The sequence below is a fragment of the Boleophthalmus pectinirostris genome, unplaced genomic scaffold (genome assembly GCF_026225935.1).
Source record: "Boleophthalmus pectinirostris isolate CB_2022bp ecotype Guang Dong unplaced genomic scaffold, ASM2622593v1 HiC_scaffold_13, whole genome shotgun sequence".
In the NCBI taxonomy this organism is placed as follows: domain Eukaryota; kingdom Metazoa; phylum Chordata; class Actinopteri; order Gobiiformes; family Gobiidae; genus Boleophthalmus; species Boleophthalmus pectinirostris.
Window position 1 is genome coordinate 24,098,589 of NW_026571036.1, and position 23,714 is coordinate 24,122,302.

At 40.4% G+C, this 23,714-nt stretch overlaps 1 pseudogene; it reads right to left on the reverse strand.

Annotated features, from left to right (window-relative positions):
• Window positions 1-460: 460 nt before the first annotated feature.
• LOC129407677 (cholesterol 24-hydroxylase-like) lies at window positions 461-22,042 on the reverse strand (annotated as a pseudogene).
• Between the last annotated feature and the right edge of the window lie 1,672 nt (window positions 22,043-23,714).

Sequence of the window (23,714 nt, forward strand, 5' to 3'; positions counted from 1 at the left end):
TAGTAGTAGTAGTAACAGTAGCAGTAGTAGCAGCAGCAGCAGCAGCAGTAGTAGTAGAAGTAGTACCATTAACAGTAGTAGCAGGTAGTAGCAGTAGCAGCAGCAGTAGCAGGAGCAGTAGTAGCAGTAGGAGTAGCAGTAGCAGTAGTAATAGTAGCAGTAGTAGTAGTAGTAGTAGCAGTAGTAGTAGTAGTAGCAGTAGTAGTAGTAGTAGTAGTAGTAGTAGTAGTAGTAGTAGTAGTAGTAGTAGTAGCAGTAAAGTAGTAGTAGTAGTCGTAGTTGTGGTGGAAGTGTATGTTGTGTAAAGATTTCTTTGAGTGTGTCTTGGTGTAAATGAATGTGATTTGTTGTTGTGATTTGTTGGTGAGAGCATAGCATCATTCAGTCGTGTGCAGCTCAGCAGACACAAGTGTCTCCACAGCAAACACCAAACTCAGAAAACAGAAAAAAATCAGACACGTTACATTAAAGTCCTTTACTTGCTGCTGCGTTCACGACACACATTTTAAAGTGTGTATGACAGGTTGGACTAAATACATTTAAGGTCTTTATATTTAAAATTTAGCTCATCACGTAAGGGAATTTCTCTAATATACAGTACACAGAAATGACTATTTAACAAATAAAAATAAAAGAAAAAACTTTTATTTTGTTGAAATCATGTTTAAAGTATCAGAAAAATGTGTTTCTTTTGTGTAAATTGCTCCAAACTTTCAAACATCAATATAAGACTCTCTAAAATAGAACTCTCAGACTGTCTCATTTCTCTTTCCTTGCTTCCTTCTTGATTCGTCTCCTCCATCCTCCATTTTTCAGCTGTTAATCAAATGTGTCATATTAAGTGGTGTATATAGTTACAGAATACTGCATACCTGCATGAAAATGTATTTTGTAGAGTATTGTGTTGATGCAGAGTTGAACCTAAATGACAGAGTAACAGGATTAAAACAGCATCAGAAACATAATGTGTTCCTTTTACTTTTAGAAAAGTAACTGAACTCTGAACACCACCAAATGAAAAAGTAACTGTCAGAGGTGTTTCAAGGTTTTTACTCCAAGTCCAAGTCGAGTCCAAGTCCTCTGATCTGAGCTTCAAGTCATTTCTCTAAGCTCTCTAATCAAGTCTCTAACCCAAATACAGTTTGTATTTTTGCAACACTTATTTTATTTCTGTACTCTGCACTGAAATGAAACAAAGCATCATGGTCTAAGTAGTTCCCTCTGTTTTACTGTATTGTACTGTATATTATTATAAAACATTTGATGATCCAGTATCACAGTACTTCAGTTACTGTCGCCATAGTAACAAACAGAGAAGTGAGAGGGACATGTTCCAGTTTGTTTGTGTAAAATTAAACACTGCATGTATCGACTGTCTTTTTTATTGAGAAGCATCAAGTCTTCAAGTCACAGAGTCAAGTCCAAGTCAAGTCCCAAGTCTCAAGTCCTAAGCAGAGTCCATTTTATCAAAAATGTGACTCAAGTTTGACTCAAGTCCAAGTCATGACCTGCAGTTTCCTACCTTGCAGGAAACTATAACAGAATAGTTACTCAAATTAGTATTCAGAATTTGTTTTTGTTGAAATGTTAATTTTGTTGAAACAATGTTATAAATATCAGAAAAATGTGTGTCTTTAGTGTAAATTGTGCTGAACGTTTGGGCAAAATTCTCCCAGTGTGATGCATAAATATGGAACTCTCTAAAACAGAACTTTGCACTTTCTGTAATTTTCAACATCTTTTCCAAGTCCCCATCTCAGATAACAGTTACTCAAAGTACTCAGTAATATTCAAAACATGTACTCAGTTACTTCTCAACACTGGATGTAAATGCTGAAGTGAAGACAATAACATGTACTGTAGCATTCTTATAGTGTTTATAGTGTTTTTATAGTGTTTTATAATGTTTAGTGCTGTTCATTCATGGTGTCTGTGTTTGATGGTGCACAGGACTCCACTCTTTGGTTTGAGCAACCCTGTGTCTTTTATGTCAAAACTCTGTCCTGGGACCAGCGTGAAATCAAACCTCTGGAGCAGTTTGGCCATCACCACCTTGGCTTCTATCTGTAAAAACACACACACAACACAGTATAATACTCACAGTAACTTTACTCTTGAGGGTCATAAAGTAAAGAATGATCATTTACCTGAGCAAAGTTTTGGCCAAGACACGAGCGATGGCCGAGTGAAAAGGGGTAGTAGCAGTAGTAAGGCCTGGAAAGGATTGTCATGGTGATGTTAAATAAAGCTGCACTATGTAACTTCTCTAACAGAGAGAAACTATCTGATTGTCTCTGTGTTACTGTTTATTCTATTTTTGTTACTTAACGGAGCACTGTCACTTTCTGGTTGGGAGTCCGTTAACTGCCTGTCTCCATGGAGATTTTATTATTGTTATTGTATTGTATTGTAAACCAGACCAAGTTACAGGTCAGATCTGTGGAGAGGTGACCCCGCTCACAGTCACAACGTCTGTTTTTCTAAGTATTTTGGCAATAAAACCACCTCTAACTGAATAAATGTAAAGTAGAGCTGTTTAATGTCACACTGCGGAACATTCCGGCCAGAACAATGACATCTTCATAGAAACAAGCAGGTGACGGACCCCAACCAAAAAATTACATAGTGCAGTTTTGAGTAAAAATACAGATACAGAGGTAAAAATTTACTCAAATAAAACTGGAATAAATGGAAAAAAACTTCTTGAGTAATGTACTTTAAGAATAAAAAGTAAAAGTATAAATGTAATGATATTGATTAAAAAAATATACATATTGTGGTTAACAGCATGAATGAATTAATTTCTTATTTGTTCTTATGAAGCTGAAGCTTCAAGCTGAAGCTTGAATTGAATCAGAACGTTACCACAAACATGGTCAAATAATCCCTAAAATCATATGAAAAGTCCTTTTTACTTTTCAGTCCAGCTCACAAATGTAGTAGAGTAGAAAATAGACACCTGCTTTTAAATGTAGTGAAGTAAAAGTAAAATGTATCCACTGTAAAAATTTACTCAGTTTTTACACAGTACTTAACTTCCACCACTGATCATGTGTCTCATGAGTATTATTCCACTGCAGTGAGTGCTACATTGAAGAAACAAAACAGACACTTCACAATTTACCGACACAGAAGAGAGAGCAACACGGGACCTCAGTCTGCTGTTCATCTGCACCTAAAAGCCACGAGCCACTCCTCTGAGGACAGTGAGGTACAGATCTCAGTCAGAGAAAAGAATTGGTTTTGAAATGGGAGTTTAAGAAGTTTTTGTTTTTTTGTTAAGACAGACAATCCATCTCTAAACAGAAATGGGGGACTCAGACACCATCTATCTCCTATTTACTACTCTATCCTCAAACTTAAATCAGAACTAACAAGAGAACAACAGGTGTATCCAGGTCAGGTCCAGATGTGTGAAAGCTCCATTATGTCCCTTACGCTAATAAGACCCCACACTCAGTGCAGTTCAATAGGCTTAGCTACTAACAGAAACTGCAGCAAGTAGGTGTGTCAGTTTCAGAGTAGTTTCACTTTAGTTAGCTCGTCCCTGCAGGCAGATATAAAGAAGTACCCACCAGTATTCTGACCAGAACTGAAGAAGCAGCTTGGATAAGCTGTGAAACATATTCGACCAAATACATTTTTGTCCAGTTGACAAATTACCGTGGATTCTACCTGGACGACTGAGGGATTTTACACACATTATTCCACCTGTTTGTCTCCATGGTGATGCCACTAGGCCATGTTACATGTTATACAATGATTTTTTAAAAGAGGGAGTATTATGCAAAATCAACATTTTGTGGCTTTCTATCATGTTTATAACAGTCGCTCAACACAAAAGTTTTATATGTCCTCCGTGCATGTTTGAGTGATCTAGTGATCTCTCCCATTCCTGTTTCAAGCCCACCTTACAAAACAATAAAAGATAGCATAGTGATCTAAATATTGTGTGTTTTAAACGAATTATAAAAATACAAAATAGATACATTTAATGCCAAGCTCTGCAACAATCCACCAGAAAATGCATGTTTAACATAGAAATACATAATTTGCATTGCATTTGTAAATGGACAGTTCTTAAGGTGGAAATATGCACATGACTATATAAATGGTTAAGTGGCACCATCTGCTGGACACAGTGGGAATAAACAAAAGTGAAACAACAGCACAAGAGGAAAACCTGCAGCAGTGTCTTTACATGTCTGTTATAACATGATTATTAGCATAAAAATGTTAGAAGTGCAACTTTTCTGGTGGGGGGTTCGTCACCTGCTTGTTTCTCTGCAGGTGTCACTGCTCTGTCTGGAATGTTCCACTAACAGCTCCACCTTACATTCACTTACAGGTCATTTTATTGCTCAAAAATCCATAATAATACAAATGTTTAATGCCACACTGTGAAACATTCCAGACAAAGCTATAACATCTCCATGGAGATCTAACAGGTGCTCCATGAGAAAGTTACACAATGCACCTTAAAAGGTAAGTAAGGTGTTTCTTACTTGGGAGCATCAGGATGAAATCTGTCTGGGTCAAACTTCAGTGGATCTTTGAAGAATTTCTCCAAGCGACCACAGGTGTAGCTGCTGAACTAGAGAAAGTACAGACAATAATCAAATGTGAGGAGGAACATATGTTTTCTATACAAACTACACTAAAACAAAGGCTCAAATGATCCAAATGATTCTAGTGAAGGTGTGTGGAGTTTAAAAACACAGGGGAACACTTCCTGTATTACCACATGACAACACAAGGTTTCTCTGTTTGAGACAAGAACTCAGCCTAAATCTGCAGAGGTTTAGTGTTAAACATTGTGAGAATGAAACAAAAACACAACTTCAGGTCTGTTTGTGATGAGAAAACTACATTAGAACATAGATCAAAAAATCTTGTCATGGGCTCTTTAATGTCTTCAGTGGTAGTCCAATGAAGTTCATTTGGTCTTCCAATAATTTATCTTATTAAGTTCTAAGAGTTTGTTTTCAATCCTGACAGTTTGTTCTGCTCCCTGTGCTCTTCCTCAGAGTCTCGTGATGTTGCTGTGACGTGTTGCTCAGCTGATTTAAACAGGTTTTGGTGCCGCCTTGTTCCCAGTGGAGGATGGACAACAGAAAGATGGAAATGTGCTCACACGACGATGAACCGGGACAAGGGGCCTTTTTTACTCTCACACACCTGGAATACTGTCCTGAGTAAGTCGGACTGCAGATGGCGCTGTTGCCCTGCCTCCACTGGTAGGAAGATGGTGCCAAAACCTGTTTAAATCAGCTGAGCGACACGTCACAGCAACATCACGAGACTCTGAGGAAGAGTGCAGGGAGCAGAACAAACTGTCAGGGATGAAAACAAACTCTTGGTCTGAAAAATGAACCTAATAACATGACTTAAATGGTGTTTGATTTTATTTCTTTTATTGCCAAAAAATGTCAAATAACCACTTAAGTAGAACAATACTAAATGTGTCTGTGTGTACCTGATCTGACTAAAGTCCATTGTTTTGTTAATATCCTGATATCCCAAACATAAATATATATGGACACTGAAGAATAATGAAAAAAGTCTATGATTTCCTCACCATAACTGTCACTCCTGCTGGGACATTGATGCCTCCTATCACCGTGTCTTTAATCAGACCACGGGACGTCCCAGGGGCAGTGGGGTACAGTCTGAGCGTCTCTTTCAGCACCTGTGTACATATGGTGATAAATCATATTCATTTTGATTAGGGCTGGAAATTCATTTCATTTACTTTCATTTGGTCAGTGTATAACTCATTAGATTCTACATACGTTACATTCAGTCTGATGCCCATAAAACAAAACATATTCAGTCTGAAGAACTTCACAATCAAATCAATCAATGAGGTGCAGGCTGAAGCTGAAGCTGAAGCTTATTGTGTCCACCCTTATCTCCAACTACAGCACGCTAATGGACATTCATCTACAAAATGAATACAACATTATTACATTTTACTACATCATGATGAAACTAAAGTGTGCAATTATTCTAATTATCACAACATTGTCTTAACTGTTGTTATTCTTTCAAATATGTTTCCATTACTATTCTCTTAAAAATGATTTGAATTGTATAAGAGTGGTAGTGAACTTTGCTTGATAAACAGTGTTCCTCAGAGTCGTTCTTACATGTGGCCTGTGGAACAATATACATTATATTTACTTTCTCTCTGAGGGAACATTGCCTGTAAAGAATGAGGATTTTCATCACGTTTGACTCTGTACATGAACTCAGCCGTGTACAAATCGACCACAGTATTTTAAAATATTTGATTGAATGAACAATGAACGATGCATGACTCACGATACGATATCAGGATATTACGATACATGTGATAATCAATATATTGACACTGAGATATTACTGTTTACTGTTTAAGAAACAAATACTTTTTAGCAACAGTATTTCTTTGTTAAGCCACTGCTTGTGCAAAGTTAGAAAGAGTAGTAAATATGAATATATTTATTTTAATGTGGAAAACTAGTTTCCTTCCACTAAACGAAACTAAATTATCATGCACTCAACACAAAAAAGCGTAAAGGTGCATTGCTGAACTTTTCTGTTTTTCCCTGATAATCTACTGTGTTGTACCTGTGAGAGATACGTCAGGTTTCCCAGGTCGTCGTAGCTTATTTCTCTCTTCATTCCAATGACTTCATCCACCTCTTTCTTCGCTCTGGGGAGTAATAACGATGTAATTCAAAATGTTTTGTACATGTAAATGATCTGTAGTTATTTAGTTCACGTCATGATGTCTATACTTCTCTAAAATATCCGGGTGTCGTCCCAGTTCCATGATACAAAAGGCGAGTTGATTGGCGGTGGTCTCCTGGCCTGCAATGATAATAGAACACTTAGTAATAACAGGATAATAACATGGTAATAACATGGTAATAACATGGTAATAAAGACAAACATGAGGCAACTAAGCAAAGCAAAAGCCCTCACCTGCGATAAAGAAGGTCACAAAGTTGTCCAACATAAACTCTTCATCCTCCTTGGTCATGCTTTCCTCTGAAATAGTGGAAACATGGATTCATTAAGATGCAGCAATATAAGGAGGAGTTCTTCACTCGTCCAGGACACATTTAATGGAAAGAAGAGTCCAGACGACCAGATGACCAAGAAACCTTCTCTACATTTCAACTTGAAATCAAAAATGTAGGGTTGACAAAGTTGCCTTTTGGTTAAGGAGGAATAAATATTAACATAAATGACATATCTCAGGGCAACAGTGGTTGGTTGCTCTTGTGCATATCCTGCTCACACACAAACTTTATTTATTTATTTATTTAGTTTAATTATATCATGGGATTTTAACCAAGTAAGAAGTGCAGCATGTGCAGTTCAAAGAACACGACAAAGAGACTGTTAGATTGTGTGTTTTTTCCTGTATCCATGGAAACTGTGCAAGATGCTAGCTGAGGAGCTAGTTGAGAAGTTAGCTATGGATATTTGAGATGCTACAGGTGTTTTACACCATCTGTAGAAGCAAATGTGACAGAAGACCTTCCAGAGGAAATACTCCAAGGGACACTCCCACATTAAAAAGAAAGTAGAAGGGCTGAATTGTCAAGCAAAAGTAATATCCTTTGTTTGCAGTGGCAGTGTTTTGTTATTTGTTGTGTTCACCTTGTCCGGCTGATTTGATGATCTGTGTGAGAATGTCTTTGGGCACCTCCTCTCCGTTTTGCATGGCCGTCTTCCTCTCATTGATCCACTGAGCTCCAGTGGAACGCAGCAGATCACAGGCTTTCCTCACTTCACTAATGTACGACCAGTTCTGAGGTCTGAACTGAAGAGTGTGAGATGTTTATTAAAATATACAAATGTCAAAGTGAACACAGTAAATACATTTCACAGGAGCATGAATATCACTGACCTCGAAGGTTGCATCTCGGACATAGTGACACATGACCCCTGGAGACACATCTCGATGGCTCTGGGGAACGGTGAGGAGTACCTAAGCAGGTCCAGATCAACTCCGAACGCGACCTGAGACACAAGGATGAACAAAGAGTTATAATTTACTCCTTTATGCAAGAAGAAAATGGATATATGACTGGGCTATAGTCCCCAGTGCCCCAAAAAACTGGAACAAAGACTTTTTTTCCTGTTTTTTTAAAATGCCCCAACTTCATTTAGAGCAATTTTTTTCCTCTAACTATGTCAAAACATTAAAAGTAAATTCAAAATATACCTTTTTAAAAATAGCATAGACTTTGAAGCACATGAACACAATGGTTTACCTTAAAAGGTCTATATTACGCCATTTATACATGGAGATGTTGCAGGTGTTTGTATCGTTAAAAATACCTTGAAAACCATGCATTCTTACTGTAAACGAGCTAGAAAAGTTACATAGCACATCTTTAAATTTGGTTCACCTCCATCTTATACATTTTACCTTGGCGATAATGTCCAGTGCGACGCAGTTGACCAGATGGAGCATGTTGGCCACGGTTTTGTTCTCGGCCTCTTCAGAAAGCTTCTCCATCAGTTTGTCTGCTCTCTCATTAAAGGTGCTCGTCAAACCTCTCAGATATCTGCATTCAAACAGGACAATACTGAGGCCCATTTACTATTACAATCAACATTTTATATGGAATGTTTTTATGAGTTTTTTTGTTGTTGTTGTTCTGCTTTCAGGTTGAGCCAATCACTCCTAAAGAGAAGTTATTTTGCATCTTGGAATCTGCTCCCACACACCCAAGACTGTGCAGTGTGACTACAATGTAAAATTTGGGAAAAAAAAACTTCCCCCATGGCAAACAAATTTGGACTTGGTACCAAAAATGTAAAAATGAAGGTTGCTTATGCAAGACTAAAGGATTACATATGTGTGCGAGCAGATTCCAAGACGCAAAATGACTTCTCTTTGGGAGTGAACGGCATGGCTCAACCTGAACAAAAATAAAAACATTAAATATAAAATCTTAATCATTTTCTATACGTTCTATAAACATTTTAGGTTATTTCAACAAGAACTGCCAAAATTACTGGCCTGCGAAATTATGTCAAATTTTTTGGGACACCTTCTATATTGTAAATGGTCAAATTTTTAAACAGTGCTTTTCCACCTTCAAGGCTCAAAGTGTTTTACATCAAGAAACCACTCACTCATTCACACACACATTTATAAACCAATGTACACAGACACCCGGGGGTGAGGTGGGGTAAGTGTCATGCCCAAGGACACAACAACAGTATTCATCTGCTTTACCAATGATGTTTATGTCGAGACCAGGATTCGAACTTTCAACCTTCAGATCAGTGGACAAAAACTCTACCAACTGAAGTACTATCACCCAGTTTACATAAATGGTCACAGCTAATGGGTCAGTCCATATGAAATCAGCCGCCCTCCCCTAAGAGCCAGCTCAGATTTGCCTGATAAAATATTTGAAACATTTCTAAAATCACCAAATGAAAGAATCTCAAATTTTAGTTCAATCCCTTCAGTCATTCCTGAGTTATGGCCCGCTGAAATTTTGGGGCCAAGCTCACTTTTTGGAAGCCTTAATTTTTGAGAGACCATAACTTCATAAAAAATAAAGCTAGAAAGCTGAATTTTTTTATTATTGTAGATTCTTGGTCATAGATTCTGAATCTGTTGTCAAGTATTGGGTATCTTTATTAAGGGGGCGCTGTGGGCCCCCAAAATCTCAAATTTGGTTGTCGCTCAATTTTTCCTTTCAATTTTTGAGGTCCAAGATCTATTTACTCCAAGAAGATATTCACAAACTAACTGTTGAACCTGAATATATGAGAGAATGACCATTTCTGACAACAATCTCACACTTTTCTGAGCTTTCATGTGGATGGTGTAGAGTCCCAAATATGGTCACAGACCAAATGTGATCTTTTTGGCCCCTTCTTTGGACCCTCGGTTCCCCATGTGGCACAGTTAGATGTTGATAAAATTTTTACTAGAGGAACTTTGGCATATTCTGATTAGTTTAAAGTAATAAAAACATTTATTATTAACTTCTTTCATTTCAAATGGAATTTTTGAAAATGATCTCTCACAGGTCCTTTTTGGTGGAGCTTAGGGACTTTTCCACCTGCAGAAAGGTTCAATTATCTTTAATAGACTTAAACACTATTTGCTTGTTATAAGGATCTCAAAGGATTAATGACACTTTTCCAAGCAATCTCCAATCCATTCCCTTATAACAAGCAAATACTGTTTAAGTCTATTAAAGGTAATTGAACCTTTCCAGCAGGTGGAAAAGTCCCTAAGATCCACCAAAAATGACAAAATGTGAGATTTTGGGGGCCCACAGCGCCCACCTTAATACAGATACCCAACATTTGACAAACAGATTTAGAATCTATATCTATATCTATAATAATACAAATTTTCATCTTCCTAGTCCTATTTTTTATGAAGTTATGGTCTCTCAAACATGCTCATAAATTAAGGTTTCTGAAAAAGTGAGCATGGCCCCAAAATTTCAATGGGCCCTAACTCAGGAACGACTCAAGGGATTGAGCTACAATTTGAGATTCTTTCATTTGGTTATTTTAGAAATTTTTTGAATTTTTTTCAGCCAAATCTGAGATGGCTCATAGGGGAGATTCCTTGAAAATGGCTGATTTCATATGGACTGACCCTAATCCGCTATCCATCTACTGTCTTTTTCGGACTATAAGTGGCTCCAGAGTATCACCACCAGCCAAAAAATGCATAATGAAGAAGAAAAAAACATACATGAGTTGCATTTTTTGGGGGAAATTTAGTTTATAAAATTAGGGACCAAGAACCGACATTTCATCTTGAAAGGCAAGTTATAGAAATAATAACAATAGCATAAAGAACAACAGGCTGAATATGCGTCAATGTGTTAATGTAACATATCAACAATTATTCAGATAACTATAGCATAAACAACAGAACATAAGTTTACCAAACTCTCCATCTCACTCCAAATCACTAAATCCACTGAATCCATTGAATTTTTCATCCTCGCTGTCACTTCTGAGCAACTCCGCGCAACTTCCGTTATCACAGGAGTCCATGTGTGTCATCCAATGACTTCCATGGAAGTTGCATGGTGCATCCGCAGTGAAGCTGTGTTCTCCATCTCCTGCTTTCTGCCAGTCCCTCACAAGTTTCTCGCTCACTCCAAACTTTCTTTCTGCTGCTCAATTACCATTTTCTGCTGCATATTTCACTTATTTTCAAAGAGCCATGATTTCACTACTTGCAGCAGGACAGTGGCTTTTTTCTTCAGGAGACATGCACAGAAAACTGATCCACAAGCCTAGAGCACCTTCTCGCAGCTGTCATTCTGAAAATCTTAATATATAAGTTGCACCAGAGTATAAGTAGCAGGAAACACCCAAACCATGACAAAAGTGCGACTTATAGTCCGAAAAAAAATGGTAAATAGGAAGTGAGCATGGGGACGCTTCCAGCTCCATCCACTCTGGCTCCAACTGACTTTATATTGAAAAACTCTGTAACTGCTGCATGAGCCACTTCATTTTGGCCTTATAGTGTTCATATTCTCCTCAGAAGAGCGGGACCCGGCCACGGATAAAGCGGAAGAAAATGGAGGAATGGATGTTTGTATTAACCCACTCTACATGAGCCTAGCGTTTTTATTTCGACTCATATAACTGCTCGCCTGGTGAGCTTCATTGGACTGGACCGAGTGCCATGGGTGATGTCACACTTCCTCAGTCCACTTCTATATACAGTCTATGGTGTCACCCCATGTTCTTCGCAGTATAAAAATAATAATGAATAATATAAGTAATCATTGTAATAAATAAAAGTATGTGCAGTTGTGGCTCACAGGCTGCTGAAGGCGGGGTCCATGATGCGTCTCTGTTTGTACCACTGCTCGTGGTCTCGCGCTGTCAAAAGACCATTCCCCAAAAACCTAAACAAAAGTAGAAAGGATATGAAGCAAAATAAAGAAAATACAGATTGAAAAATGACTCTGTTTTGACTTTTACCTTTGACCAAAAAGTTTGGACACACGCTTGAAGAAGAATTTATCTTTGGGGTATTCTGGGGACATGAGAATCTCCTGAAATGATGTCAGAGGAAAGAAAAAGGATTTAAATTAGAATTGTATCAACCAGGAAACTAAGCCTAGACTACACTTTATCTGGGGTTGGGTCGCGGGGGACATTAGTCTGAGCAGGGACTCCCAGACTTCCTTCACCCCGGACACTTCCTCCAGCTCCTCCGGGGGACCCCAAGGCCATCCAAGAGACATAGTCCCTCCAATGAGTCCTGGGTCATCCCCAGGGCCTCCTCCCAGTGGGACATAAACACGATCCGCCTGTCAATCTCACGCTCCATCCTCCCCTCACTTGTGAACAAGACCCCGAGAAAGATCTCCACTTGAGGCAGGGACCCTCCATCCACCCGGAGACGGCAGGCCACCTTTTTCCTGTCAAGAACCGTGGCCTCTGATCTTCATCCCAGCCGCTTCACACTAGGGGTGGCAAGGTTCATGAAAAAAAAACAAAAAAAACGTTCGGTTCACTTGTCACGGTTCGGGATGTGTGCATACCGCATGGTTTCCACAGTTCCTGGCTTGCGCATTGTAGCCTCGTGCCTGTGTGTGACCTGTTTCGCTTTGACGCAAAAGAAGAGGTGTGGAGGGTGAAAGCTGCACATCACATGTAGAAATGGCAAATAGAGAGAAGAGGGCCGCCGGAGATGGAGGATGCACCCGTGTCTTTACCTCACAAAACCACAGCTACGCATCAACGCAAAGGCAGCTCCACCGGCAGCTGCAACAGGATGTGCACGTGCAGCTCTGGCTCTGTATTTGTCAATGGAAAAGACGATCAAACTTGACTGGGCGCGTTTAGCCATGCAGTGGAGCCAGGATCTAATGCTCATGCGCATTTCGCCCTATGCAAATGTAAAAACTGCAGCTTTTGGACATATAACTTTTAGAATGCATGGAAAGTGAATGAGGGCTGTACGTGCTAGACGTGTGTATGGAACAACGCTTCCTGCACTCATGGATTTCAGAAAATAGGATCCATCCTATTTTTTTGATGCTCTACGCGAGTGGAGGCGCATATCCCCATCAAAATACACAGAGAACATGAATCTTTAGTTGTATTTGTGCGTTTACCCTCAGCACAACGTGTTCCTGGGGCAGATCTGTGTCATGTGAAAGAGCCCAGGTCCAGAAATACTGTTAATTAGTGTTTTAAAATTAACTTTTGAAATCCTCTCGTTTGCTGTGGTGAGCCTGTACAGAAGGTAAATACAAGTCTGTTCAGCTGTTAGTTTCACTGTGGACCTGATACAAGCGGCTAAAAGCGCCTCTGTCAAGTTTGATCGTCTTTCCTACTGAGAAACACGGAGCCAGTGCTGCGTGTGTACATCCTGCTGCAGCTGCCAGTGGAGCTGCCTTCGTGTTGACACGTGGCTGTGGTTTCGCAAAGTTACGTGCGTAAACGCTGATGCATGCAGGTGGAGCCGTGCAGCCAAGAGTGCAATCTCACTAAACCAAGTATCCCGACTCCTGAGGAGGGTTAGGAAGGTGGTAACATTTTTTCACTGAAGCTCATCNCCTAATCCGCTATCCATCTACTGTCTTTTTCGGACTATAAGTGGCTCCAGAGTATCACCACCAGCCAAAAAATGCATAATGAAGAAGAAAAAAACATACATGAGTTGCATTTTTTGGGGGAAATTTAGTTTATAAAATTAGGGACCAAGAACCGACATTTCATCTTGAAAGGCAAGTTATAGAAATAATAACAATAGCATAAAGAACAACAGGCTGAATATGCGTCAATGTGTTAATGTAACATATCAACAATTATTCAGATAACTATAGCATAAACAACAGAACATAAGTTTACCAAACTCTCCATCTCACTCCAAATCACTAAATCCACTGAATCCATTGAATTTTTCATCCTCGCTGTCACTTCTGAGCAACTCCGCGCAACTTCCGGTTATCACAGGAGTCCATGTGTGTCATCCAATGACTTCCATGGAAGTTGCATGGTGCATCCGCAGTGAAGCTGTGTTCTCCATCCCTGCTTTCTGCCAGTCCCTCACAAGTTTCTCGCTCACTCCAAACTTTCTTTCTGCTGCTCAATTACCATTTTCTGCTGCATATTTCACTTATTTTCAAAGAGCCATGATTTCACTACTTGCAGCAGGACAGTGGCTTTTTCTTCAGGAGACATGCACAGAAAACTGATCCACAAGCCTAGAGCACCTTCTCGCAGCTGTCATTCTGAAAATCTTAATATATAAGTTGCACCAGAGTATAAGTAGCAGGAAACACCCAAACCATGACAAAAGTGCGACTTATAGTCCGAAAAAAAATGGTAAATAGGAAGTGAGCATGGGGACGCTTCCAGCTCCATCCACTCTGGCTCCAACTGACTTTATATTGAAAAACTCTGTAACTGCTGCATGAGCCACTTCATTTTGGCCTTATAGTGTTCATATTCTCCTCAGAAGAGCGGGACCCGGCCACGGATAAAGCGGAAGAAAATGGAGGAATGGATGTTTGTATTAACCCACTCTACATGAGCCTAGCGTTTTTATTTCGACTCATATAACTGCTCGCCTGGTGAGCTTCATTGGACTGGACCGAGTGCCATGGGTGATGTCACACTTCCTCAGTCCACTTCTATATACAGTCTATGGTGTCACCCCATGTTCTTCGCAGTATAAAAATAATAATGAATAATATAAGTAATCATTGCAATAAATAAAAGTATGTGCAGTTGTGGCTCACAGGCTGCTGAAGGCGGGGTCCATGATGCGTCTCTGTTTGTACCACTGCTCGTGGTCTCGCGCTGTCAAAAGACCATTCCCCAAAAACCTAAACAAAAGTAGAAAGGATATGAAGCAAAATAAAGAAAATACAGATTGAAAAATGACTCTGTTTTGACTTTTACCTTTGACCAAAAAGTTTGGACACACGCTTGAAGAAGAATTTATCTTTGGGGTATTCTGGGGACATGAGAATCTCCTGAAATGATGTCAGAGGAAAGAAAAAGGATTTAAATTAGAATTGTATCAACCAGGAAACTAAGCCTAGACTACACTTTATCTGGGGTTGGGTCGCGGGGGACATTAGTCTGAGCAGGGACTCCCAGACTTCCTTCACCCCGGACACTTCCTCCAGCTCCTCCGGGGGACCCCAAGGCCATCCAAGAGACATAGTCCCTCCAATGAGTCCTGGGTCATCCCCAGGGCCTCCTCCCAGTGGGACATAAACACGATCCGCCTGTCAATCTCACGCTCCATCCTCCCCTCACTTGTGAACAAGACCCCGAGAAAGATCTCCACTTGAGGCAGGGACCCTCCATCCACCCGGAGACGGCAGGCCACCTTTTTCCTGTCAAGAACCGTGGCCTCTGATCTTCATCCCAGCCACTTCACACTAGGGGTGGCAAGGTTCATGAAAAAAAACAAAAAAAAAACATTCGGTTCGCTTGTCACGGTTCGGGATGTGTGCGTACCGCATGATTTCCACAGTTCCTGGCTTGCGCATTGTAGCCTCGTGCCTGTATGTGACCTGTTTCGCTTTGACGCAAAAGAAGAGGTGTGGAGGGTGAAAGCTGCACATCACATGTAGAAATGGCAAATAGAGAGAAGAGGGCCGCCGGAGATGGAGGATGCACCCGTGTCTTTACCTCACAAAACCACAGCTACGCATCAACGCAAAGGCAGCTCCACCGGCAGCTGCAACAGGATGTGCACGTGCAGCTCTGGCTCTGTATTTGTCAATGGAAAAGACGATCAAACTTGACTGGGCGCGTTTAGCCATGCAGTGGAGCCAGGATCTAATGCTCATGCGCATTTCGCCCTATGCAAATGTAAAAACTGCAGCTTTTGGACATATAACTTTTAGAATGCATGGAAAGTGAATGAGGGCTGTACGTGCTAGACGTGTGTATGGAACAACGCTTCCTGCACTCATGGATTTCAGAAAATAGGATCCATCCTATTTTTTGATGCTCTACGCGAGTGGAGGCGCATATCCCCATCAAAATACACAGAGAACATGAATCTTTAGTTGTATTTGTGCGTTTACCCTCAGCACAACGTGTTCCTGGGGCAGATCTGTGTCATGTGAAAGAGCCCAGGTCCAGAAATACTGTTAATTAGTGTTTTAAAATTAACTTTTGAAATCCTCTCGTTTGCTGTGGTGAGCCTGTACAGAAGGTAAATACAAGTCTGTTCAGCTGTTAGTTTCACTGTGGACCTGATACAAGCGGCTAAAAGCGCCTCTGTCAAGTTTGATCGTCTTTCCTACTGAGAAACACTGAGCCAGTGCTGCGTGTGTACATCCTGCTGCAGCTGCCAGTGGAGCAGCCTTCGTGTTGACACGTGGCTGTGGTTTCGCAAAGTTACGTGCGTAAACGCTGATGCATGCAGGTGGAGCCGTGCAGCCAAGAGTGCAATCTCACTAAACCAAGTATCCCGACTCCTGAGGAGGGTTAGGAAGGTGGTAACATTTTTTCACTGAAGCTCATCAGCTGCATGTCCATTAATAATGCGCTTAAAGTCAAGTCAAATTCAGTTTGAGCATGATTACATTATTAACTATAACTTTATACAATTTTTTGATGTTGTATCCTAAATTGTGGATAATTAAGATAACATAGCATATGCTGAAGTATATCTCTGGAGATTAAAGATTAAAAAGAAATAATGACAACAGGAACCGTACCAAACCGAAAACCGTGACCTTAAACCGCAATACAAACCGAACTATGAATTTTGTGAACCGTGCCACCCCTACTTCACACTCAGCTGCAAACCACCGTAGTGCACATTGCATGTCCTGGTTTGATGGAGCCATTAGGACAACATAATCTGCAAACAGCAGAGATGAGATCCTGTGGTCCACAAACCAGAACCCCTCCGACATCTGACTGTGCCTAGAAATTCTGTCCATAAATACAATGAATAGAACTTGTGACAAAGGGCAGCCCTGGCAGAGTCCAACATGCACCGGGAACAGGTCTGACTTACTGCTGACAATACGAACACAGCTCCTTAAGATACTCAGGATGGATCTCATCCACCCCTGCAGCCTTGCCACCGCGGAGCTTTAACCACCTCAGTGACTTCAGCCAGGGTGATGGATGAGTCCGCCTCCGAGTCTCCAGCCTCCAGCCTCTGCTTCCTCCTCAGAAGACGTGACACTGGGATTGAGGAGATCCTCAAAGTATTCCTTCCACTGTCCGACAACCTCCCCAGTCGAGGTCAACAGCTCTTCCCCCGCACTATAAACAGTGTTGGTGAAGAACTGCTTCCCCTTACTCTGACTTAGGTAACAAAACTGAGTACTTCTTTCACCACTGTGAAGATGTTGAATGAGGCTTACCTTTGTAGCCTCTGGGCAGTGCACTCCAAGCAACACATTATGTAGTATGTTGATCCTGTACACTGGTCCATATATCTCTGACCTAAAACAGGAATTTATTTACTTTACATAACATGTTACAATAAGTAAATCAATACTAGAGGAGAGTGCAGAAGGCTGAGGGGTTACACTATATTAGTAATACTATTACAGGCTAAATGTTGAAACACACCCCAAAACACATAACATCTACATAACACATGAACAGAGTGCAGTATTTTCATTTGTTAAAGGGCCAATATTATGCTCTTTTCTCATCTGTTATATTGTAGTTTCCTCATCACAAACAGACCTGGAGGTGTGTTTTGTTTCATTCACTCATGTTTAACACACAAACCCTGCATATTTTGGTTGAGTCTGTCTCTCAAACACTATTCCACCTTGTGATGACATGTGGCAATGCAGGAAGTGCTCCACTGTGTTTTCACCTAAAGGTAAAATGTAGTTGTAAACATGAAAACTGCCACTGCATGACATCACAAGGTTGAACAGAGCATTTGGAGCTTTGGAGATGTAGACAGACTAATAATAAAGAGTTACTCATGTAATGTATTCTGTAACGTATGTGAATAGCGAAATCACATTTTATATTTCCCTACTGCTACCCGTAGCTACCGTTATGCAGTGATAATAAATGCAGTATAAAGATGCTGTCAGGAGTGGGATCATAGAGGGTGAAGATGGTGGCTTTGGAGGTACAGCTGCACATGGCTGCTCCTCAGCTGCTGGTGTCTCTGGTGGTTCACAGCAGTGCTCTTCCTCAGGTGTGATGTGATGTGACTGGTTGATATTTGCCCGCGATAACCCAGGACTAACCCAGGACTAAGGTGCGCCCGTGTAGACCGTTGGGTGACTGCAGGTGAAAGGACCGCTGCAGAGCTCTGTGCTGCACGGAGGTAAGTGCAGCCGTCGCCTGATAGCACTTTGCGGACACCCTGCTCTGCGTGCTCGGGGCTCTCTCTCTCTTAAGTCCAGGGGTACCCAACGTGGAGCAGGACTCTAACCTGAACTGCTACAGTGAGAGCTGGAGAGATGCAGCGGCACTTGTTCCAAAGCTAAATGTTACGTTATATTTGCGCAATAACCAAAGTACATCTACATCTGCGCAACAAGCGCATCATCTGAGAGAGTTTTCAGTGTCGCTGGAAATATTATAACTCCAGGGGATGGTGGGTGGGGGAGGGGTGCGGTATCACCGTATACAGCGATGTTGAGCCGCTATACCGCACTGCAGGAGAAATTCCCTAAGTGCAACCGCCTTATGGACAGCACAAGCTTTCTGTAAATATCCTCAAGCGGCTTGTGGTCATTAAACACTGTGACATGTTTCCCAAAGATGAAGTGGTGAAACTTAGTGCAGGCATGATGAACGATGGAGAGCATCTCCTTCTCAATCTGCGCATAATGCGTCTCTGCATCGGTCACTGATCTTGAGGAGAATGCCAATCAATGGTTGTTGCGTACTAGCACAGCTCCCAGTCCAGTGCTGCTGACATCACTGTATATTTGCACTGGATTTGACACACTGTAGAACTTTAGCACAGGATGATGTGTGTAAACATGCTTGAGCTTATCAAATGCTTGCTGTTGGGCTGGCTGCCATGCAAACTCCACATCACATTTTATGAGCTGCCTCAGCGGTGCATCGATCTCACTTAGGTTTGAAAGAAAGAAAGAAAGAAAAGAATAAACTTTGAAAGGTAGGTCACAATTCCTAGAAAGTGTCATAACCTTCCTTGTCTGTAGGTGGCAGCATACACCTAACAGCTTCAGTTTTAGCAGGGTCAGGTTTCAGTCAATTGCCTGTTATCAAATGTCCTACAAAAGCCATTGACGACTGCCGACACTTGTTAAAGTTCAGTTTTAGGTTGCAGATTGTGGCTCTCTCAACTTTTTCAGTATTTAGTTGGGTTCTCTCACTGTTGACACTGCGATGAGAATGTCATCCATAATGCCTGTAGCTCCGGTGATGCTCTCTAGCATTCGGTCCGTGATGCACTAAAATATCTCGGGTATAATATTACATGATATCAGAAAGCTGTCTTGGTACAGTAAGTTACCTGCATAGCCATGAAAATGCAGTTTGATCACCTGAAGATTGACGGGGATGCAGCAAATTTGTATCAAGAGTTCCAAGGATTTTGGAGCTACGTTAGCTTTGTGTTCACAGGACCCCTGTCTGTGAGTCCAAGCAGAAGGTGGGTTGGAACGGCACAAGGATTGGAGAACAAGGGAGAGAAATCTACAAAACATTGGAATGGACTGATGGTGAAAAGGATAAACAGATCGCCAGGCATCATTTCAGATAAAGGTGCAACTGAAACTTTTGATCACGTTGTGAAAGATTTGAGGCTGCTGTTACTGGACTGTGAGTATGACGACTTGGATGACATGTTGATAGACGCCATAATAGCGACTGTGCGAGAAAAACGTGTCCAAGAGAGGCTGCTTGACAAAGGTGAGGAGCTGACACTGGCCAAAGCCATTGAAATCCCCCAACAGTTTGAAATGTCGCAAACGCAAATGAGAATTGTGTGAGAGGAGGATGCACAGGTCTGTGCAATGTCAAGCAAACCAAAGTTCAACACACTGAACAAAAAGGCATATAAACCCCAAGCGCAAGTGGAATCAAGGTAAATACCCAGCAAAAGGCTCCATTTGCTCCTGCTGTCATAAACTAAACCATTGGGCATCAGTTTGTCGCAGTCACTCCGTGACTGAAGTGAACATGGAGTCAACAAATGACATGAGTAAAGAGGAAATACTGAAATATTAACCTGACTACAGATGCAGTGCCAGTATCAACATTGGCAGATGATAAGTGGTTGGTCAACACTGATGTTTTGTTGCAGAAAGTGCAGTTTAGGATAGATACAGGTGCAAAGTGTAACACGCAGACTCTGAATTGTTACCAGTCGCTAGACCACACAGATGAGCTGAAAGCCTCCAAAAGAGGGCTCAGAACCTACTCCAACCACAAAATAACGCCTGTTGCAGCAGTTGACCTACTGTTAAAGAGCACAAAACGAAAGCAGAGTTTGAAATTGTGGACATTGCACAAGAGAATGTACTGAGTGGCACAACAGCAGAGGCCCTAGTCCTGATTGTGAGACTTGACTCTTGACAAGACAATAGGGGTGGCATCAAATGCGCATCTGAGATATTTCAGCGCATCATGGACCGAATGCTAGAGGACATCACTGGAGCTATTGGCATTATGGTTGACAGTCTTATCACAGCACCCACAAGCCGAAACTGGTGAACTGTATCACACCACACGGGGCAGAATGGTGAGCGCACCTGAAAAACTGAACTTATGAACTTATTACATCCAATGCACTGCTGTAGTCAGGGGCAGGTGTAGTATAGACGCTTGAAAGGAAGTGATGTGCTAGTAACCTCTCCTTCCTACTTTAGTTGGGTTATATAAAAAAATAAAAATTAAAAAAAGTTTCACTGTTTCATTATTTCATTATTACACTGTTCTAATCTCTGAGCATAATAACAATAATATGATAGATATTTGTACTATTCTCAGTCAGTTATATTTTATTACTGACAAAGTTGGATGCAATGTATTCTGTAATGTAGGTGAATTGTGAAATCACATTTTATATGTCCCTACCGTAGCTGCCGTTATGCAGTGTAAATAAACGCAGTCTAAAGACGCGTCTCGGCTAAACTTTTAAATAGTAAAAGAATATTACAACTCAAACACACATGAGTTAAACAAAACACAATTCCAGGTCTGTTTTTCGAGGAGGTAAAAACATTAAAACATGAATTAAAGTTCACAAGAGTCAGTTGTGCGTAATATAGGGCTAAATGTTAGTAAAAAGAAAACTGTTCATTTCAAAGTGCGTCAGTGTTGTAATAAAACCCGCACGTAAACTCACACTTTTACTGTTGCGTTTTTCTCACCATTCTAGAAACATTTCCTGAACGCCTCCATCCTTTTTCATCACTTCCACCAAAATTGGAGAATGGCCCAAGAAAAAACTGCATTTAAACAAACAAAATGTGCAAGTTATGAGTACGTAAACTACTTTTTCCATAATTCATAACGTACCTGGTTCGTGGCGGTCCAGGGATGTGGTCATATTTGAGATGCTGGTATTTGATGTAAAGACAATATCCGAGAAACGCAAAGAAAAACACACACAGAGACAATGAAAGGACCCGAGGAAGCCAGTTTAACAGTGCGCTTACGATTGCCATGTTGGAAAATGACGTAAAAAGACACTTTAGTCTTTAGTTCGTGCAGGACTCACAACTTCCGCGTTATGTGTCCTGATTTGATCCCGGTTTGGTCCTGGTTTTGGACTAGTTTTGGTCCTGGTTTTGGACTCGTTTGTCTATGCAGATTTGATTTGGTCCCGTTCTGGTTTAGGTCTGGTCTAGCTCGGGTTTAGTTTCATGCAAGTGTCAGTTTAACCCTCACGCTCTCCGCGGGGTCACATTGACCTTAAGTTTTTTTTTTTTTTTTCTACACTCTTGGGTCTGATTGACTGAGTAAAAATGCATCTGTTATTTGAAATTGTAGGGAGATGCAATAGAAGTAATAATAATTACAATGCAATTTAATATTAAAGGAAACAAAAGTTAAGTGAATAAAAAGTTGTGGTCATTTGCGGTCTGTTATAAACCACAGAAAACCTGGACAAATAAAGACGTGAAAAGTAAGACAATTACTACCCTCTTGTGGTTGCTTTGAGAATAGCACAAAGTATGAATGAACAGTGCTGGAAGAAGTGACTTAAGTAAAAGTACAGATACCAGAGCAAAGAAATACTCAAGTAAAAGTAAAAGCATCACTTGAAAAAAAAAAAAAAAAAAAAAAAAAAAAAAAAAAAACACTACACGTACCTGTTTAAAATGTACTTAACCCTTTCATGCATAGTGGTCACTACAGTAGACAGTTATTCAATAGTTGTTTTCTCCTATATAAATGAGTCTGAACGTCTTCTTTTCCAGGAGACCCATGCAGGTAAAAAAAAAAAATAAATAAATAAATAATATATATATATATATATATATATATATATATATATATATATATATATATATATATATATATATATATATGAGGACATCAAGCAACAACTAATTTAACTAATCAATATAATTGTTAAAATATTCAAGTATTGATTTTGTGATTTAGGGAAATTGAGATTAATCATGTGTCCACTCAGTTGGACATCATGCATCTATGGCTATATTTAGGCTACTATTTATAGTATTGCTATACAGTTTTGTTGTTGAAAATACACCATCTGCAGTGATATTTTGGCTGAAAAATTTAATTTTTATTCTAGCAATATTTTGTGGATATTAGTACTATCGTGAACTTTTAAATGTACTACACTACATTTAACCAGAGAAAAATGAAGTTCTTTGAAGCACTGATAGTACTAGTCTAAATAACTCCAACCATAACAATGAACATGCCTCCCACACTACTTATCAGCTACTACTATGGCAAACATTCTTTCAAATGTGCATAAGTACATCAGTACAGTGTGTCTTTAGCGGAAAAAGGTTATCTTGTATGGAAATTGGCAAAGCACCATATGGCAGGGGTAGATTTCAGGGATCACTGAGTCACAGTGTATCCCCACTGACGCAAAAACAAATGATGTACCTTTGAATGTTCTTCCACTTCTTGGATGTGACCCCTGTGAATGCCTGGCACATGTACACAATATGTGAATTGGCCAAGAAGGAGATGAGATGCATCTCAAGGCGTTTGTAGCTCGTGCGTTAATAAGTGCAACTTCTATCCAGACACCAAGATGAGGAAGACCCAGTGCCACCCCACCTCCTCTGAAGATCAGCGCAGTGTCCCTGCCCTCCTGAGATTGGACCTGGAGACCACTGGCCCAGGCTCAGTGAAGCAAGAAATGCAAATAGATGCCATGATGCTTGCACACGAAAAAGAAATTACATCATCTGCATGCAGTGTCTTGTGACTTTGTGCCCTGGTGCTTTGCCAATTTCCATACAAGACACACTGTACTGATGCACTTAAGCACATTGAAAGAATGTTTGCCATAGTAGTTGGTGATAAGTAGTGGGAGGCATCTTCATTATTATGGTTGGAGTTATTTAGACTGAACTATCAGTGCTTCAAAGAACTTCATTTTTCTCTGGTTAAATGTTTTTGCAGTACATTTAACAGTTCTGGAATATGTTCAAAATATATGAACACAATGTTAACGAGCAAACAAAAACATGTTTTATAGTATTTACAATGTTTCTTTTCACATAGTAATAAACAAACACATATTTCATTCGTTGTTCAAATGTGCA